Source organism: Heterodontus francisci, chromosome 16 (assembly GCF_036365525.1).
Source record: "Heterodontus francisci isolate sHetFra1 chromosome 16, sHetFra1.hap1, whole genome shotgun sequence".
NCBI lineage: Eukaryota > Metazoa > Chordata > Chondrichthyes > Heterodontiformes > Heterodontidae > Heterodontus > Heterodontus francisci.
Window position 1 is genome coordinate 53,236,605 of NC_090386.1, and position 20,804 is coordinate 53,257,408.

General features: G+C 45.0%; 1 long non-coding RNA gene across 1 annotated transcript in view; it reads left to right on the forward strand.

Annotated features, from left to right (window-relative positions):
* The window catches only part of LOC137378462 (uncharacterized), a 54,673-nt gene that overhangs the window by 19,782 nt on the left and 14,087 nt on the right, over positions 1 to 20,804 (forward strand). Inside the window, exon 2 of the long non-coding RNA XR_010976615.1 lies at positions 20,331 to 20,497. This is a non-coding gene — a long non-coding RNA (uncharacterized lncRNA). The remainder of the gene's footprint in view (positions 1 to 20,330; positions 20,498 to 20,804) is intronic.

Here is a 20,804-nt window from a genome sequence, read left to right on the forward strand (position 1 = left end):
TCACAGCTGACAACTGCAGAGGAGGAAGTGCTGGAGATCAGTGGTATCAATCTCAGTGTCCTTGGCTATCGGAGATAGGGACCTACCAGCTACCTAGTGACCCACATGTCATACAACACTCAGTAGCGAGTAAAATATGATCATCTGCATAATGATAAGTGGCAGCATTCTTACCTTGCGAGTACTAATTCATATATTTTCTCTCCGCCAGGACCTTCAGATAAGTAACAATAGTCTGTGGACAACAAATCCTCAGAGAAACTGATTCCTTCTGAGGGTGCACCATCACAGTATTCATGCTAACCGTGCACCAGCTCAGATACTTGCTCAGAGCCCTCGACCGTGTCTGACCCATTTCCCGGACTTCTGCTTCCCTTTCCCTCACTCCCAGAACCATGTTAGGGTTCCCTTGTCCTCACCTTCCATCCCACCAGCCTCTGTCTTCAATAGATCATCCTCCACCATTTTTGCCACCTGCGGCGTGATGCCACCACCAAATACATCTTCCCCTCCCTTCCCCTTTCAGCATTCTGAAGGAACCATTCCCTCAGACACCCTGGTCTACTCCTCAATCACCACAACACCCGTCCCCTACCCAAAACACCTTTCCATGCAAGCGCAGGAGGCAAAAACACTTGCCCTTTTTCCTCCTCTCTCCTCAACGTCCAAGGCCCCAAACACTCCTTCCAGCTGAAACAGTGATTTATGTGTACTTCTTTCAACTTAATGTACAGTATTCGCTGCTCACAACGCAGTCTGGTCTACACTGGGGAGACCAAACGCAGATTGGGGGACTGCTTTGCAGAACACCTATTTTCAATCCGCAAGCATGACCCCAAGCTTCTGGTCGCCTGCGATTTTAATTCTCCACCTAGTTCTCACACTGACATTTCTGTCCTCGGCCTGCTGCAGTGTTCCAATGAAGCTCAACGCAAGCTTCAGGAGCATCACCTCATCTTTCGATTAGGCACTTTCCACCTTCTGGACTCAACATTGAGTTCAATAATTTCAGACCATAATCTGTTTTGTTTCCTTTTCTTTGCACATTTCTGTCTTAATCTTGTTTTTCTCTTGTTTCTGCTTTCGGACGGCAGCTGTTCATTATTCTGCCATTCACACCTCCTCTAGACACATCTTTGTTACTTTACTTGCCCCATTATTACTCCCTTTGGCTCTGCCCCACCAACTCTTTTGTCATTTAATGTCTCCCGTTTTCTGCCCTATCAAAGACCTCGCCTTTTGTTCTTTTTCCACCTTCCCCCATTTAAAACCTATCACATTTCTACTTTCTCCTAGTTCTGATGAAAAATCATCAACCTGAAGTGTTCACACTGTTTCTCCACAGATGCTGCCAGACCTGCTGAGTATATCCAGAAATTTCTGTTTTTATTTCAGATTTCCAGTATTTTGTTTTTGTATCATTCTGGATACCCTGGTTGGCGAGTACTGAAGGGCACCACCAGATCTGTCCAGACACCTAAAGCGCAAGTTGAGCATGCTGATCACTTGCTCAATGATACACCTGGTGGTAATGTGGCTTTTGTTTTACCCCTCTTGGCCTTCACTATTGTGTTTCTCACGGGTATCATCAGCCAAGTTTGAAGTGGGTATTCTTTGTCTCATAGTAGCCACCATTTAAGTCTGCTTGCAGGTTCAAAGAGGTCAGAAAGCTTGGACCACTGTAGGATTAATTGACAGGAACCAATTGCGGATGAAGGATCATGGCAGCTTCCCAGGAATCTGTCGAACACCTGGATAAACCTATTATAAATAAAAACAAGAAATGCTGGAAATACCCAGCAGGTCTGGCAGCATCTGTGGAGTGAGAAGCAGAGTTAACGTTTCAGGTCAATGACCCTTCTTCAGAACTGGAGTTCAGTTCTGAAGAACCAATTCTGAAGAAGGGTCACTGACCTGAAACGTTAACTCTGCTTCTCTCTCCACAGATGCTGCCAGACCTGCTGAGTATTTCCAGCATTTCTTTTTATTATTTCAGATTTCCAGCATCTGCAGTATTTTGCTTTTATTTTAATGGATAAACCTATTCTTGTGGTTGCACGTCAGCTGGGCATAATAATTTATGAAAATTCCTGGTGGATCTGTGTGTGTGTGGATTGTTACATGTGTGCAGTTGAAGATGCCCTGCACTTATGGGAAGTCAACTACAAATGCTACCAAATGCACCTGTTCGTTCTGACCGGCATCATCACAGGCAAAGTTAAAATAATTGCCAGCCTTGACAAACAACCAACAGTGACTAGCCTTATGCATTTGTGTGCAGCTGAATGGAATATCCTGGATATGTCTCTGGCAGTTACCTGGAAGGATTAGGAAGCAAAAAAGGTGAGGGCAGTGGTCACTTAGACAGCCACTGATAATGTCTAGCCACCAGGTCTAGTAGGGAGCAGGTCTTTTAGGAGGCTGCAGATGTCTGCCATCACTTGTGTGTCAATCTCAGCATCCAGAAGCCCTGGAAACTGAACCTCTGCCTGTAGGCCCTGCTACATGGGTAGTACTTCCTGCAAATTCGACCCCTCTGCTGCTCCCCTCTCTGCTCATCTCCGGCAGGTTTCTCCAGGCTACTGTTAATGGTTATCTTGCTTCTTGTCCAAGGTCCAGTCTAAGGCAGCCAAGGTGCCACCCATCCTGATCTGAGTCTCAAAACATCCAGCGTGTAGAAACTAACTTATTATTACAAGTACCCTGAACAAATCTTTTCCCAGTATGAAAGCAGAAGTGAGCACTGAGTATTTATTGCAGTATTTGCCTGACTTTTAATGAGCCCCATAAACTTCCATTCTGTTCTTGCCTTAGTTTCAATGGTGAGTTTTAGGAAGCCAAGGAAACCGGTGGATGCACCATAAAGTTCAAATGTACGCTGAAATATCACTACAATGGAGCAATGAACATATTTTAAGTTGCTAGCCCACCTTTCTAGAGGGAGTTACACACAACTTGCCAAACACACCCAAGTTAAACCCAGACGTCTGTGCATTGGAGCCAGCGTCTGGTTGTGAGTGCATTTTTGTCAACTTTAACCCCCACCCACACCTAAACCCACATAGTCTGTTACACATTAAAATTGCCCTTCACCCATTTTATCAGGGCATTGATTTCAACATCCTAGCCCTCGTTTACAAATTGCTCTATGGCTTTGATCTATTCTAATTCTACAGCCCTCTATCCCAGCTTGCACTCTTTGCTATTTCATCTCTGGTTTGCACACCATCAGTATCAGAATCTTCAACTATTATGCCCATACACTCTAAACCCCTCTGCCTTGGTACATCTCTCCCCACCTTCAAAGACTTACTCAAAACCTAATCCTTTGACTTAAAAATGTCAACACCTCCCATAACAGGCTGTATTTTGTACCCACAGTGGGGCTCCCGGCGCTGGACCAAAATCCCGCCTCGGTCAGCCGTAAGTCTAATGTAAGTCTAATTCTTTATGGAGCAAATATATAACATATTCAGTGAACAAGTATGGACTTCCAATCTCTCTACACCTCCATCCTCCACCAGGATGGTCTGAGTGCTCTCCACTTCTTCCTTGAACTGAGGCTTAACCATTCCCCATCCACTACCACCCTCCTCCGCCTGACTGAACTTGTTCTCACATTGAACAACTTCTCCTTCAACTCCGCTCACTTCCTTCAAATAAAAGGTGTTGCTATGAATACCCGCATGGGTCCCAGTTATGCCAGTCTTTTTGTGGAGTATGACGAACATTCCTTGTCCCAGTCCTACTCAAGCCCCATCCCCCAACTCTTTCTCTGGTACATTGATGATTGTATCAGTGCTGTTTCCTGCTCACGCACCGAACTGGAAAACTTCATCAACTTTGCTTCCAATTTCCACCCTTCTCTCACCTTTACATGGTCCATCTCCGACACTTCCCTTCCCTTCCTCGACTTCTCTGTCTCCATCTCTGGGGATAGGCTGTCCACTAATATTCACTATAAGCCCACCGATTCCCACGGCTACCTTAACTACACTTCCTCACAGCTCCATTCCATTCTCCTGGTTTCTCCGTCTCCGATTCATCTGTTCTGATGATGCAATCTTCCACAACAGCGCTTCTGATATGTCTCCTTTTTCCTCAACCGAGGACTCCCCCCCCCGCCCCCCACATTGTGGTTGACAGGGCCCTGAACCGTGTCCGACCCATTTCCCGCACTTCTGCCCTTACCCATTCCCCTCCCTCCCAGAACTGCGACAGGGTTCCCCTTGTCCTCACTTCCCACCCCACCAGCCACCACATCCAGGCTGGTAGTGGATGGGGAATGGTTAAGCCTCAGTTCAAGGAAGAAGTGGAGAGCACTCAGACCATCCTGGTGGAGGATGGAGGTGTAGAGAGATTGGAAGTCCATACTTGTTCACTGAATATGTTATATATTTGCTCCATAAAGAATTAGACTTACATTGAGTACATTTTACCATGTCAAAAAATCCCACACTCTGCCATTCCCAAATGCATCTTCTCCTGTCAGCATTCCGAAGGGATCATTCTCTCAGCGACACCCTGGTCCACTACTCCATCACCCACAACAGCTCGTCCCCTTCCCACGGCACCTTCCCATGCAATCGCAGGAGGTGTAATAACTGCTCTTTTACCTCCTCTCTCCTCACCATCCAAGGCCCCAAACACTCCTTACAGATGAAGCAGCGATTTATTTGTACTTCTTTCAATTTAGTGTACTATATTCGCCGCTCACAGTGCGGTCTCCTCTAAATTGGGGAGACCAAATGCAGATTGGGTGAATGCTTTGCCAAACACCTCCACTCAGTCCACAAGCATGACCTCAAGCTTCCAGTTGCTTGCCACTTTAATTCAGCACCCCGGTCTCACACCCACATCTCTCTCCTGGGATTGCTGCAGTGTTCCAGTGAACATCAACGCAAGCTCGAGGGATAGCATCTCATTTTCTGATTAGGCACTCTACAGCCTTCTGGACTGAACATTGAGTTCAATAATTTCAGAGCATGACTGGTTTATTTTATTATTATTCTTTATTTTATTTTTATTTTATTTTTTAACCATGTGCCTGCCTTAAACTTGGTTTTTCATGTTTGTGCTTTTGGACAGAGCTGTTTATTATTCTGTCATTAACACTCTCTCTGCACTAATGCTTTATCTTTCACCACACCATTAGCACTCCCTTTGCCTATGTACCTTGACATCTTCATCATTTAATCTCTCCTGCCCTCTGCCCTATCACACACCTTCACTTTTGTTCTCTTCCCCCCACCACCCCCCCCCCCGCCGCCCAACCCCGCTTCACTTGCTTAAAACCTATTACATTTCTAACCTTTGCCAGTTCTGATGACAGGCCACAGACCTGAAATATTATCTCTGCTTCTCTCTCCACAGATGCTGCCAGAACTGCTAAGTATTTCCAGCATTTTCTGTTTTTATTTCGGATTTCCAGCATTTGCAGTATTTTGCTTTTATAACAAGTATGTGTATCTGTTTCACTTATTTAGTAGCATTTCTGACATTTTGGACCAGAAGATTGTGAGTTCATGCCCCACATCAAGACACAAGTATATAATATAGTTTGACATTCCAGCATAGCACTGTGGGACTGCTGCATTGTTGGCATTGCTGTCTTTCAGATAAAACACTAAAATTGGGTCCTGTTTACCTGATGATCAAGATTGTATACAACTGAAAAAGGTCTCCTCAACTAACACTACCATCGAACCACAGATCAACTGGTCATTCATCTTATTGGTTTGTGGTATGTTGGTGATTGCAAGATGCCTATCATGCTTGTCTACATAACACTACTCCAAAAATAATGAATTATATAATTTAACTTGATGAGGTGCTAACTAAAAGCTAGTGGTCTAATTATGCATGTGTGTGTTCCCATGCAAGCTCCCTAGTAGAAAGGAAATGTCTATTAGAGTTTTGGCACACTCAAGCACTCCAGAAATCCCTGTTACAAGATTCTCTCCCCTCCTCTGATGATGTTGGTGACTCATATTGGTGCACAGTTCCATGAGCACCAGCAGCCATCACCAACCTCCCCCTAGTGGCCATGCTTTGTATGTGAACCTTGAAGTAGTTTGGTAGTCTATATTAACATGGGATTGTCACAGCCAGGCTCAATCCTGTGTGCACTTGCCAGTCAAACTTTACAGCAGGGGTCACTGGATAGCGATGAACAGTGAGAAACCTAGTTGATGTTTCTTTTCCAAGCACTTGAAACACTGAAGCCAATTATAATGCTGCCAGAGAGAACATAACTGAGCAAGGATCAAACTTTGAACTTTTCCAGCTTTGTACTTCAGGGCTATAGCAGGCATAGCATTTACCCGTTGAGCCATCAGGAGAATTATGATTGTTTTTATCCATTTATTGTAGCATCCCATGTACCTGCATTTATTTAGTGCATTTGACAACATCAGGATGTCTCACTGTGCCTACCCACTGTTTCTGTTTTTATTTTAAAAAAAATTTAATGTTTGTGCTGGAGTGCTTTGTGCTTTACAGTCTATTCACACCCTCTCTGTACTAACGCTTTGTCTTTCAGCACACCATTAACATACCATTTGCCTTTGCTCCATGACCTTCTGGTCAGTTATTCTGTATGATCTTGTCCTATTAACACCTTCTGTTTGGTTATCTCTTGCCCCACCCCCGCTTTACTTGCTTAAAATCTTTTACATTTCTAATATTTGTCAGGCCTGAAATGTTAACTCTGCTTCTCTCTCCATAGATGCTGCCAGACCTGCTGAGTATTTCCAGCATTTGTTGTTTTTATTTCAGGAAGTCTCAATGCACTTTATAGCCAATTAAGTACTTTTTGTGGTGTAATTGTTGTAATGTAGAGAAGTGTGGCAGCCATGTAAATGTAAATAGCAGTTTAGTAACATGTGAAACCCCAAAGTTCAACAACAGGAATTCAACATCTGCTATGTTCCATCAATACAGATTCTTGATCCCTGTTATGTTTTTGGGTTTGATATTGGATATGGTAAGTTGTGTTCAGCATCACTGACCACTTCCATAAATGGACGCTGCATCCTTTTTGATCCACAGTGTGCCTTTAATGGCCCAGGGACTGAACAAAGAAATCTTGCCGACAGCAATATATGATTCTCCTCCTCTTCAGGAGGCAGATGAATATACAATCTATCAGACTAAGATTCAGGCTACAAGTCATTCTTTTTTAGCATAGAACAGGTAAGTGAACAACATCCAGTACAGTACGTTGGCAGTAATTGCACATTTTATTATTCCCCTTGAACCTATTAAAACAACAAAGGCACTTTTCACTGAGCTACCTCTGAACATACAATCATAGGAGCAAAAATTCAACATGTGCTTAAAATGGGCATCAAGTCAGTGGAGCTTTTGCTCCATGTGACAGCTATGCAGGCCTGAGACCTGAGCCAAATTCAGCACCAGGCCTGATCTGAATATAAGTGGGAGAGGTTGTGATTTTCCTTGTGGGCCCAGAGGAGCAATCCTGTTCCTCCTGGGACCACAAAGAAAACTCTTAGATTTGCCAGAAGGACCTCTGCTGTCCAGCTACAGACCTACTTCTACCTAGTGGAAAAGTTGTCCAGGCCTTGGGTCAGGCCTCAATTAAAAATGCTTTGGAGTCCTATGGGACACTAGGACCTTGACTTGCATTTATGAGGCTCATGCCTGTAAAATCCTGCAGGTCAACATCACAGATGATTGAGATCCGAGGGTGTTAGTAACCTGTTCATTTTATACTGCCTGCCAGACAGGTAGGTTTAAAACCGATCCCTGAATCATTCTCCATTGAGTTCAGTCTGGCTGACTTTCTGCGATTATTTAATGTCACCAAAATATCATTTCAAATCTTTTGCGTGGGTATTGAAGCCAAGCCACTCTTAGAAATAAATTGAATTTCCTTAACTACATTAAATGATCAGTCATTTTTATTGTCAATTACCTAGAATATTTAGAATTAAATGATAGTTTGATTCATTTGATCTGAGCCAAATATTTTGAATACCTGCGCTAACTGGCAATTAACATTTTTCAGTCTGTTATCAAAGACACTTCATAGACTCATAGAACTTTACAGTAGAGAAAAAGGCCATTTAACCCATCACACCTAGGCAAGCTCTCTGAGGGAGCACACACTGGCCGGGATTTTGTCTTGGCGGGGTGGGTCTCGGCCAACAGCAAAAGTGCTAGTGAGAGCCCCATGTCGTCTTCTCTGGGGAAGGTCCGCCAAATCAAGTGCCAATTAGGCACTTAAGTGGACAGCGGTGGGCCTTCCCCAGGATCAAGGACCCTGGTGGCGGAAGTCCTGCCTACTGAGAGCTGCCAGCTAATCAGAGGCCGGCAGCTCTTTAACTGAGCAGTGCCACTGCGCAGGCGATAGTTGCTGCCAGTACAGCACTCACCCAAGGCCGAGGACCCAGGCAACAGGTAAGTCACAGGAGGAAGAGTTTTGCGGGGTGGGGGTCACGGGGATGGGGTGTAGGGGGGTCGGCAGCAAGGGCAGGGGGTTGGCTCTCAGCACATCCCCTCTTCTCGTTGCCGGGTCCCTTATTCAGGCACTCCCCAGTGCCAGCAAGTAACCTGCATGGATTTGCTTGGCATGCACCCTGCGCATTGAAGGCCTGCCTACCGCTGATCTAATTCAGGCAGTGGCGGGATGAGGCCCTTAATTGTGCATTAATTGCCCACTTAAGGACTTCAACTGGCAGTTGGGTGGGAAGACCGTTCAGAGGCCTTCCCACCTTGGACTTAATTTGGGTGGAGGTGGGAAGGTGGCAGGGTTGCCCCCCCGCCACCATCCCTCCTGATTATATGCTCTCCCTGTCTCCAAACCTGGCATGGGGCAGAGCATAAAATTCCCCCCCCCCCCACCCCCCGCACTTACTTCCATTCCCCCGCCCTTTCTGCATACCCTTCTAAAATTTTATTTTTTAAAAATATTTATCCTCTGTCCCTTTAAAACTATTATGCATTTTGCTTCCACCACTGTTTCTTGTCCTAACAACTGACTGTGTAACGAAAAATAATTCTACCTAGTCTTTTTGTTCTTTGGTGACTGTCTTACGTTATCTCTTTCAGTTACCAACCAGTGGATTTTTTCAGTTTATTTTATCAAAAACTCCTTTAATTATCAGCATTTTTAATAGGTATCAACAGAACACAAACCCATAGGCATTCAGTCAATAGTAACACGTTAAAACTCTCATTTACATAGAAATGACAACATGGAAATGAGCAGCTTAGCCCAGCCAATCATGTTAGTGGTTATCCTCCACACAAGCAGTAACTCTAAGTAGATGTGACTGCTCTGGTCATTCCATTATTCCCTTTTTTTTGACAGACACCAGAACTCAAATGCATAGTAATTGAGTTCAGCTGTAGGATTGTAATATGTACTTCTGCACCGTGGAGAAACAGCTAACAGAAACTAGTATTATTCCCCTGTGTATTGTAGCCAACAATAATGAAAAAACAATCAATAAACCGATTCAGGCTCTTATACAAGCCCTGAGAAATGCTTGCAAGTGCTGATAATTCACAGACCTGCGTCCTTCACTAAAAGCATTGAACCTTCTTTCTTTATAATCCTGACGTAAAGTGACCAGTCACTGATTGTGAAAGAAATGCATTCTTTTCTGGACAACAAATATTCAGCACTGGCACTGAGAATGTGCCTAGAACAGAGCTAGAGTAAATATTGATTTTTTAAAAATCAAAAAGTTTATATACCTATATATGCACTAGCAATGGCCATGATAATTTAACTATTGATTCTGTACTTCTTTATTGCTCTTCAGGTTTCTTGCTTCATTTTTCTCCCGAGTCCTAATCCAAGTGCCCCAGTTGTTGATCTGCCTACAAAGGAAACCATATTGTTTCATCCAAAACTATTCTAGTTCATAGCTGTGAATTACCCTACCGGCCCCAATTCTTGTTTAGTGGTTCTTCTTCCCCAATACCCCAACCCACCTCCCAACAAACCTTCACTGTGTATACTATCTGGAAAAGGCTGGCCAGTTATATATGATTGTGTATCAGCAAAATAATGAGGAGCAACCCCTACCAACACCCAAAAGAGACAACTGGAAGCGAGGACTAAGAGTTGATAACAACCTTTCAATAGAAGGTAGGGGCTGAGAAAAGGAAAGAATGATGAAAAGGGGAAAGGAAAACAGAAAGGGAGCTTATTTTAATTTCCAACTGTATATTTCTTCCTAGCATTGATGTCCCTATTCAGCTTTTCATGTTAAAAAGTAACCTCATATGCTGCCTTTTAGTACATTTAATATTAATAATTCTTCTCTAGACAGCCTGGAACATCTGGCAAGTACTACATGTACAATCCCTTTGGGATATTTCTTATTATCCCCAATTAAGTGTAACCTGACTTCATTGTCATTTGTATTTGGAGTCATTGCTTCAATAACCTTGAGAGAATGTTTTGTAAGTATATGTTTGTTAAGTCAATTAGGCCCCGAAGGGACATTGTAGCTGTCGGAAACTTGCATAGTTTTCCATTGCTATATATGAACACACAATATAACGACTAAATTTACAGTCAAAAACATTATTGCATTGCTAGTGTCTAAAATCACTATAATAAAATGACATGCAGCTCTCCCAGTGATGTATGATTCTCCCAGTGATGTGGCATTTCCTTCTTAATATAGGTCTGCTAGGGTTGTTGTATTCTATCTTGAAACTATCTCTGGAACTTGTTGTTGTCTTATTAACAACTCTTTTAATTAGTATTCCTTGGTTGTGGGTTAAGAATTAAAGGAGACGGAATGCCAAGGGGAATACTTTCAGTGTGAAGTATTCCCCTCAACACAGAATAATCCTTCCATCGATGATTTAATTAAGGAACCTGTGGTGTTTTATATATAATCCCCAAAATCAGGGTAACTGGCATCTTGGCCACCACCCATACACACAGACATAATCATAGAAACAGACAGCTTGATTGCATAACCATTAATTCACTATAGAAAACTAACAATAAAGTCAGACACATCAAAATCTTGACAATAAAAATAATGCTACCAAAGCGAATCTCAAACATGCCAACATTGTGTGTGTACACAATAAACAACGCCTTACAAATTGTCAGATTGTATATCACTGGTTTGCTAAAGCAAAGGGCAAGTTTAAACCCAGATTATCTGAATTGTGTTAAAATCCTGACTATTTGAAATAATTCCAAATTGTCCTCATTCACATTGATTTGGGGCAGGATTTTCCTGCGGGTTTCTGGACCCCAATGTCAGGCTGAAATGGGGGGGGGTCAGGCGCCCGCACTGTGTGAGAAACTGTCACTCACCTGTGATTTTCCCTGCATTGGCCAATTAATGGCCAGAGAGCAGTCTCGCCATCCAATTAAGGGCAATAGGCTGAATTTTACACCGACCCAGCGGGTCGGTTGGTGGTGTGGGGGCGGTGTAAAATTGAGCGGGAGGCTCCGGGAGGCCTACCCGCCCCCGCTCCCACCTACGGTCGACTTTACCGCGGTTGGGCGGTGGGGGGGTGGGGGGGAACGGCCCGCCCACCTGAGGCCAATCAAGGCCCTTAAGTGGCCACTTAACAGCCACTTAAGGGCCCACGCCTGCCACCCATGGGTATTTTACCCATGGCAAGCGGGCGTGCTGGGGACGTGAAAGGCTGCCCAGTGATAGCTGCCGGCCTTTCCCCGGCCGGGGGAGGCCGTGGCAGTCAGGCAGTGGGTGCCCGATTGAGGGCCGCCCCCACCTTTCAACCCACCCCTGGGACCCAAGACCCCGCCCCTCTCCCCAAATGACCAGACAAGCCTCACCGGGGAAGGACCGATCTGCCTGGTGAGGCATGCCTAACTTACCTTCACTCCTGGATCCATCTGGTCGGCTAGGCTGCAGTCCCAGCAGTGGCCACCACTCCCGCTGGTGCTGCTGGGACTAAGAGCTGCCAGCCCCCTGATTGGCCAGCAGCTCACTAAGGCGGGACCTTCTCCCTCAAGTGGGTGGAAGTCCCGCCTCGGGACAATTAAAGCCTGGGGACCCGTAAAATGCGGGACAGATCCCCAGGCTAGGCGGAAGCGGGTTTGCCGCCGACTTTTACGTCAGTGGTGAATTCCCGTCCGCCTAAGGTAAAATCCAGCCCAGTGGGTGGGCTTTGGAAGCTGCAGGGCCAATTAGAGGCCCTCCAGCTTGAAAACAGCAGCAGGACGCCATGGCAGGTAAATGAGGGAGAGAGTGCTTCAAATGGAGGCGTACTGTCTCCAACTTTTTCAAAGTTCAAGTAAAAAATAGATTCAGCAGCCTGGCTACCATTATAGAGTCATAGAGTTATACAGCACAGAAACAGGTCCTTCGGCCCATCATATCTGTGCCAGCCATCCAGAACCCAACTATTCTAATCCCATATTCCTCCACCTGGCCCTAGCCTTGTATGCTATGGTGTTTCAAGTGCTCATCTAAATATTGTGAGGGTTCCTGTGTCCACCACCTCTTCAGGCAGTGTGTTCCAGATTCCAACCACCCGCCGGGTGAAAATATTTTTCCTCAAATCCCCCTTAAACCTCCTACCCCTTACCCTAAATCTATTCTGCCTGGTACTTGACCTGTCCGCGAAGGGAAAAAATTTCTTCCTATCTAACCTATCAATGCTCCTCATAATCTTGTACACCTCAATCATGTCCCCCCCCCCACCCCCCCACCCTCAGCCATCTCTGCTCCAAGGAAAACGACCCTAGCCTTTTCAGTCTCTCTTCATAGCTGAAATGCTCCAGCCCAGGCAACATCCTGGTGAATCTCCTCTGCACCCTCTCCAGTGCAATCACATCCTTCCTATAGTGTGGTGCCCAGAACTGTACACAGTACTCCAGCTGTGGCCTAACTAGCGTTTAATACAGCTCCATCATAACCTCCCTGCTCTTATATTCTATGCCTCGGCTAATAAAGGCAAGTGTCCCATATGCCTTCCTAACCACCTGATCTACCTGTGCTGCTGCCTTCAGTGATCTATGGACAAATACACCAAGGTCCCTCTGACCTTTTGTACTTCCTAGGGTCTGACCATCCATTGTATATTCTCTTGCCTTGTTAGTCCTCCCAAAATGCATTACCTCACACTTTTCAGGATTAAATTCCATTTGCCACAGCTCCGCCCATCTTACCAGCCATCTATATCATCCTGTAATCTAAGGATTTCCTCCTTACTATTTACAACACCACCAATTTTTGTGTCATCTACAAACTTACTGATCATACCTCCTATATTCACGTCTAAATCATTAATGTACACTACAAAAAGTAAGGGTCCCAGCACCGATCCCAGTGGTACAACACTGGTCACAGGCTTCCAATCTCAAAAACAGCCCTCGACCATTACCCTCTGCCTCCTGCCACTAAGCCAATTTTGGATCCAATTTGCCAAATTGCCCATGGGCTCTTACCTTCTTAACCAATCTCCCATGCGGGACCTTTCAAAAGCCTTACTGAAATCCATGTATACTACATCAACTGCTTTACTCTCATCGACACATCTAGTCACCTCCTCGAAAAATTCAATCAAGTTAGTTAGACACGATCTCCCCCTGACAAAGCCATGCTGACTATCGCTGATTAATCCCTGCCTCTCCAAGTGGAGATTAATCCTGTTCCTCAGAATTTTTTCCAATATTTTCCCAACAACTGATGTTAGACTCACCAGCCTGTAATTACCTGGTTTATCCCTGCTGCCCTTCTTGAATATGGTACCACACTCGCTGTCATCCTGTCCTCTGGTACCTCTCCTGTGGCCAGAGAGGATTTGAAAATTTGAGTCAAAGCCCCTGCTATCTCCTCCCTTGCCTCACATAACAGCCTGGGATACATCTCATCTGTGCCTGAGGATTTATCTACTTTTAAGCCCATTAAAACAGCTGATACTTCCTCCCTTTCAATGCTAATATGTTCAAATATATCACAATCCCCCTCCCTGATCTCTACACCTACATCGTCCTTCTCCATAGTGAACACCAATGAAAAGTAATTATTTAAAACCTCACCTATGTCCTCCAGCTCCACACAAAGATTGCCACGTTGGTCCCTAATGGGCCCTACTCTTTCCCTGGTTATCCTCTTGCCCTTAATATACTTATAAAACACCTTAAGATTTTCCTTTATCTTGCCCTCCAGTGTTTTTTCATGTCCCCTCTTCGCTCTCCTAATTACTTTTTTTAAGTGCCAGCCTACACTTTCTATACTCCTCTTGTGCCTCCGTTGTTTTCAGCACTTGGGATATGCCGTAAGCCTCCTTTTTTTTCCTGATCCAATCCTCCATATCCCTTGACATCCATGGTTCCCTGGGCCTGTTGGTCCTACCCTTCACCTTAACGGGTACATGTTGGCTCTGAACTCTCACAATTTCCTCTTTGAATGACTCCCACTGATGTGATGTAGACTTTCCTACAAGTAGCTGCTCCCAGTCCACTTTGGCCAGATTCTGTTTTATCATATTGAACTCGGCCTTCCCCCAATTCAGTACCTTTATTTCTGGTCCATCTTTGTTCTTTTCCATAACCACTTTAAATCTTACCGAGTTGTGGTCATTATCCCTGAAATGCTCCCCCACTGACACTTCTACCACTTGTCCAGCTTCATTCCCTAGGATTAGGTCCAGTACCACCCCTTCTCTTGTAGGACTTTTTACGTACTGGCTCAAAAAAGCTCTCCTGTATGCATTTTAAGAATTCCGCCCCCTTTAAGTCTTTTGCACTATGGTGGGTGGGGGGGTGGAGGTGGGGTGGCAGGTAGGGAGCCCCTCCACAGGACAACCTGTGGCTGCTGCTGACTCCAGGCAGGCAGAGAGGATCTCTAATGCTACCTGGAGTGCTGGCCCCACTGTCTGCCACCAGGAGGCCACCTCCAGGCAGCTAAACAATCCCACCGCTGCCTGTGGGGATCTGGAGGCTGACTGGGATTTTCCAGTCGGCCTCCATCAATTGGCCTTAAGTGGCCATTAATTCACTGAATTGGCAACTTGTCACTTGTGGGCGGGTAGCCCTGCTGCTCACCCTGCCACACATCCTGCCTGTTGGAAAATGGCCAGGGGGTGGAATGGAGCTGGGGAACCAGAAAGCCAGCCAGCAATGCTATTTATAGTGCCCGCCTGCCTCCATTCCCAGCCTAGATGGGGCCTTATAATGCTCCCATTGGATTCAGAGCTAGTCCTCATTCACAGTGGCAACGTAGCTCTCTGGATTAGTGAATAAGTATCTGAAGAAGAAAAATCCAAAAGTGAAAAGGGACTAAATGAATAGTTCTTTCAGAGAATCAATGAAGCCTGGATGGGTCAAATCGCCTTGTATTCTGTGAAATTCTATGATTCAAACTGGAAAATTTTGCCCATTGAGAGGAATTCAAATTTAGGCCCTTTGAATCGGCTCCAACACACAGCCACTAGAGCGAAATGACCACTCTTGTAATCTATTTTAAATACAGTGAGCAGCAGTTTGTGAGCAAGGGTCCATCTTGAGAGCAGCTGTATATGATAGACAGCTGAGCACTGATCAGAAGGAATTTGTATGGTACAAGAATTTATATGGTATAATGGAAAACTGCAATTGTATCATGTGAGCTATCAAGACTCCAAATTGACATCGCCGCCCTCAGTGAGACCCACTTTCCTGGAGAGGAGGAGCTGAAGGAACAAGCAGGGGATACACTTTCTATTGGAAAGGAAAGGCTGACAGCGACCCTCATATCCATGGAGTTGGTTTTGCAGTCCGGAATAGGATCTTGGATGCACTGCCAGAAATCCCCAATTGTATAAATGAAAGGCTTATGACTCTTCACCTACAGCTTAGCAATAATCAACATGCCACTGTCATCAGTGCTTATGCCCTGACCCTTGACTCCAATGAAGATGTTAAGGAAAAGTTTTATTCTGACTTTGATGAAGTCCTCACTTCCATCCCAAAAGAAGAAAATATCATTATTCTTTAATGCCAGGGTTGGCCATGACTCTGATGTCTAGAGAGGAACCATTGGGAAAAACGGAGTGTGAAAAGCCAATGCAAATGGGGTCTTCCTGCTGCCAAAGTGTACTCAGCATGGCCTCATTATAACAAACACCCTCTTCTGCCAGAAGGACAAATACAAAACCACATAGAGACATCCTAGATCAAACCACAGGCACCTAAGTGATGTCTATATCACTCAATCCATGCAGGGAACTGATGCCTGCTGGACAGGTCATTGATCAGTGATAAACATTCACTTAGCACCAAGACATCGCAAGACCCGAAAATCCAAGAGGAAGAAGATCAATGTCTCAGCCCTAAAGCAGCCCACCCGAAGATAGGAATTCACAACCAATCTAGAAAATCTTCACACATGCAACTCAATTTAAGAACAGTGGGAACAAATGAAGTCAGCTGTATCAGATTCCTGTGTCCAGCCTATTAGGTTTGAACATCGTCATCACCAGCACTGGTTCCTGTGACCTACTGGAACAAAAACAAGCAGCCTTCATTGGCAGAAGAACCCAAGGTCACAAGTCAAGAAGGCAGCTTTCCAACAGCTCAAGGCTGACACACAAAGACAAATCCGGAAGATAAAGGACAAGTGGCAGGAGAAGAAAGCCCGAGAGATCCAACAATATGCTGACCATCATGACATGCGAAGCTTTTTTGAAGCCACTAGGGCCATCTATAGAATCCCCTTCGCTCACAGGATGGTGTCTCTCTTCTTAAGAATGACAATGCCATCCGTCAACATTTTCAAAAACTCCTCAACCGTGAATCCACGGTGGCAGCTGATACACTCCAGGCTATCCCCCTGTAACCGGTAATAGAATCCATGGGTGAACCACCATCGTTGGGAGAGCTGCAACAAGCAATCAAATGGATGGAAAACAATAAAGTCTGCGGCCCCAATGGTATTCCAGCTGAGGTCTTCAAAGCTGGTGGACACTTGCTCACATCATGGATTTGGGAGGGAAAAGAACTCTCCCCCAACTTCAGGAATGAGACAATTATAACTATCTTTAAGAAGGGAGATAAATCATGCTGTGGAAACTATCGAGATATTTCCATCTTGTCCACAGAGGGAAAATCCTGACCTGCATTGTCCTGAATTGCCTACTTCCTGTGGCTGAGGAAATCCTCCCAGAGACACAGTATGACTTTAGGCCTTCCAGAGGAACCTCTTATATGGTCTTTGTTGCCAGACAAACCAAATTGAGAACAACACCAGGAACTCTTCATTGCATTTATCGACCTGACCAAAGCATTTGACTCAGTAAATCGTGAGGCTCTGTGGATTGTGCTCCAAAGATTTGGATGTCCAAGAAACTTCATCACAATCCTGCAATTGCTCCATGATGCTATGACTGCAACTGTCTTGAGTGGGAGATCTGAAACAGACGCCTTCAAAATCCAGACTGGGGTCAAGTAAGGCTGTGTGATAGCCCCATACTATTTCCATCTACCTGATGGTCGCTATTCACCTTATCAAAGATCAGCTGCCCTCTGGTGTGAGTATTAAATACCGCCTAGATGGAAAACTCTTTAACCTCAGTTGCCTCTATGCCAAAACTAAACTGACCACCATTACCATACGTGATCTACAGTTTGCCAAAGACTGCAGTATCATTGCCCACTCTACACCAGATTTGCAAGCCACTCTTGATCTCTTCAATTATGCGTATTAGAGACTCAACCTGTCCTTGAATGTTGCCAACACCTGGCCACACCTGGTCAGTCAAATGTTCCACCTCCCATACATGTTGAAGGAGAGACTTTGGAATATGTTGAGCAATTCCCATAACTTGGCAGCCGCTTCTCTGAAAAGGCCGCCCATTGACGAGGAGATCCAACATCGGATCAGCTGCGCCAGCTCAGCCTTCTACAAACTACGGCAGTGAGTGTTTGACAACAAAGACCTCCGCAAGTCAACAAACGTCCTAGTGTACAGAGCAGTTGCCATCATCACACTCCTGTACTGCAGTGAGACTTGGACTGTGAATCAGCGACAAGAGCGCTGGAGAAATTTCAGCAGCAATGCCTCCGCCACATCCTCCTGATTCAATGGGAGGACAGTTCGAACAAACGCTAGTGTCCTTCTTGAAGCCAGCTTCTCAAGCTTTCATGCAAAACGCCTGCAAAATCAACTTCAATGGGCTGGACACTGCGTCTGGATGGCTGAAAACCGTTTTCCCTACCAGGTTGTGTTTGCTCAACTCGCAAATGGCCAGTGTTGCAGGGGAAAACAAAGAAAACACTTCAAAGACACTCTGAAGCTCTCCTTGAAGTGCGGCAGCATTGACATTGATGTCTGGGAGGATCTTGCTACCAATCGTTCAAAATGGCGACAACTTGTTCATCAAGCTACATCATGCTACAAGTCCAAACGCCTTAATGATGAGGCAGAGCGGCAGCAGAGAAGGAAAGAAAAGGAAGCAAATCCTGATCTCTAGATACCACTATATCATGGGACATCCTGCCCATGTGCCCAAAGATCTGTGGGTCGAGAATCAGCCTGTTCAGTCACATGAGGACCCATGGCAGATAGTTGCGACCCTGAATAGACATCATCCTCGAATCAAGGGCAGCTGACGACAATAATATGATGCAGATGTAACTAAGGTTATCACAAAATGTTTTTAAAAAACAGTTTGACCTTTTGAAAGCTGAGGCGGCACAGTGGCGCAGTGGTTAGTGGCGCAGTGGTTAGCACCGCAGCCTCACAGCTCCAGCGACCCGGGTTCAATTCTGGGTACTGCCTGTGTGGAGTTTGCAAGTTCTCCCTGTGTCTGTGTAGGTTTCCTCTGGGTGCTCCGGTTTCCTCCCACATGCCAAAGACTTGCAGGTTGATAGGTAAATTGGCCATTATAAATTGCCCCTAGTATAGGTAGGTGGAAGGGAAATATAGGGACAGGTGGGGATGTGGTAGGAATATGGAATTAGTGTAGGATTAGTATAAATGGGTGGTTGATGGTCGGCACAGACTCAGTGGGCCGAAGGGCCTGTTTCAGTGCTGTATCTCTAAATAAATAAATAAAATAAAATAAATAAAAAATGAACAAGAATAGAGTAGGACAAGTAACAGAAACTCAAAGAAAAAAATAATACAATATGGAAAAGAGAAGATAGAAAAGTCAGCTATTGGAAAGGTGAAGACATAAATATTTTTAAGAAGGATCAGAAAGGATAAAATGCAAATTAGCTTAATAAGACATAGAGACAGAGGCCCCATATTAAATGGAGTGGGTACGGTGTGCATAAGCACTGCAGCAGACAGTGCACCGGGGAAATCTGGAAACATGGAGGTCCAACCAATATTAATTGCTGGACCTCATTACCATAACATTCGTCATAGTCCTGCCAGAGACACTACCTAAACAGAAGAAGACCAACTAAGAGGCACAGGTCACAAACTACACTGCTCCCTTAATGATGTCTTCGAAGAGACTTTAGGGAAACAACAGCTCCATGTGGAGTTATACAAGAAATTTTGTCTCTCATTGCAAACTAACCGCCATAACTACGCTCACCTGCAAAAAAACAGATATACTTTGGCGCACTAGATATCATATCACAAAGTGGCTTTATTGTGCTCATATATGTTGATAGCAAGTACTCCTTTTTACTGCCATATTTACCACTGGTGCCTCTTTGTGGTGTTATTAAACTTTAATTTAGTGGTGTACCAAAACGTTATCTGAGGACATGGGGCACCAGTGGTGCTTTGTTGTGCTGTGGTGTCATAAGTTTCTTGGGATTGAGATTTTTTCCAGCGTAGTTGAGTCCCAGGAGAACTCTAGTAGGCTGTATCACCACTGCAGATGATTGGACAATCTGATCCTGTTCATGCCACCAACATAAATGAGCACCTGAGGAGGACTGACCAGAAAGATCACATTAGCTATCACCAGGAGAGAAAGCATGGGACCATGAAGTTGAATTCTAGTCATAACACTTGTGCTAGATCCTGTATCTGAGTGCCCATTGATAAACAGAAGGGCAAATCTGATATCAGTTAGATCCTGCAGACCCTGAGAGACATCACTCCAAGACTGTCAGAAACTGTTTCCCATCGTCTTCTCCAAACGTCCCCCTAAGACTTGAATGGCAGTGGTAAAAGCATCCATTTTGAATGCACTGACTGGTCGAGAGGCTTCTCTAGCTGGGAGATGGATGCAGAGGTTTGTGGTATCATCACTCATTCCAAGTGTCACTGCATTGTATCAAATCCTTCGAGGATATTGTCACCGAAGATGGCATTGAATTCTGGCATAACTCCCGCTTTCTGTCTCATGTCCTCCAAGATAGTCCTCGGTGTCTCCTTGTGAGATTAATCAAGCGTTTTTTTTCCTTTTAGAACCCTAAGGTCCAAGTCTGTAGGTTCGGGAGCCAGGGGATGACTTCTGCAGCACCTCTACTCTACACAGACAGATCTGACTTTTACCTCTGACTGTCCTGTCACCATGAGGGTATGACTGAAGGAGTATCATACATGTAAATAGACATCAAGGAAGGGTTAAGGAAGTAAGTAGCTTACCTTGGTTTGTCTAGTGAGGTTGTTAAACTTTTTTCTGCACTAGAGGAGTCTTGGGGATGTGGGACTCAATGCCATAATCACTTTCCTCCAGAGTACTTAGCACATTCTTGGCAAGACTCTGGTCCCTGACCCCAAACAGCCAATTTCACCTGCTCCATATCTATTGGGAGGACATGCAAGTCCAGCAACCTGAACTTTGCCACTTGTTTCTTTGATCTGGCTACTATCCTTGTCGCCCAGGCTTCCTGCTTCTTTTAGTGCTGCCATAGATCCTCTAAGCAGCAGCAGGTTTTA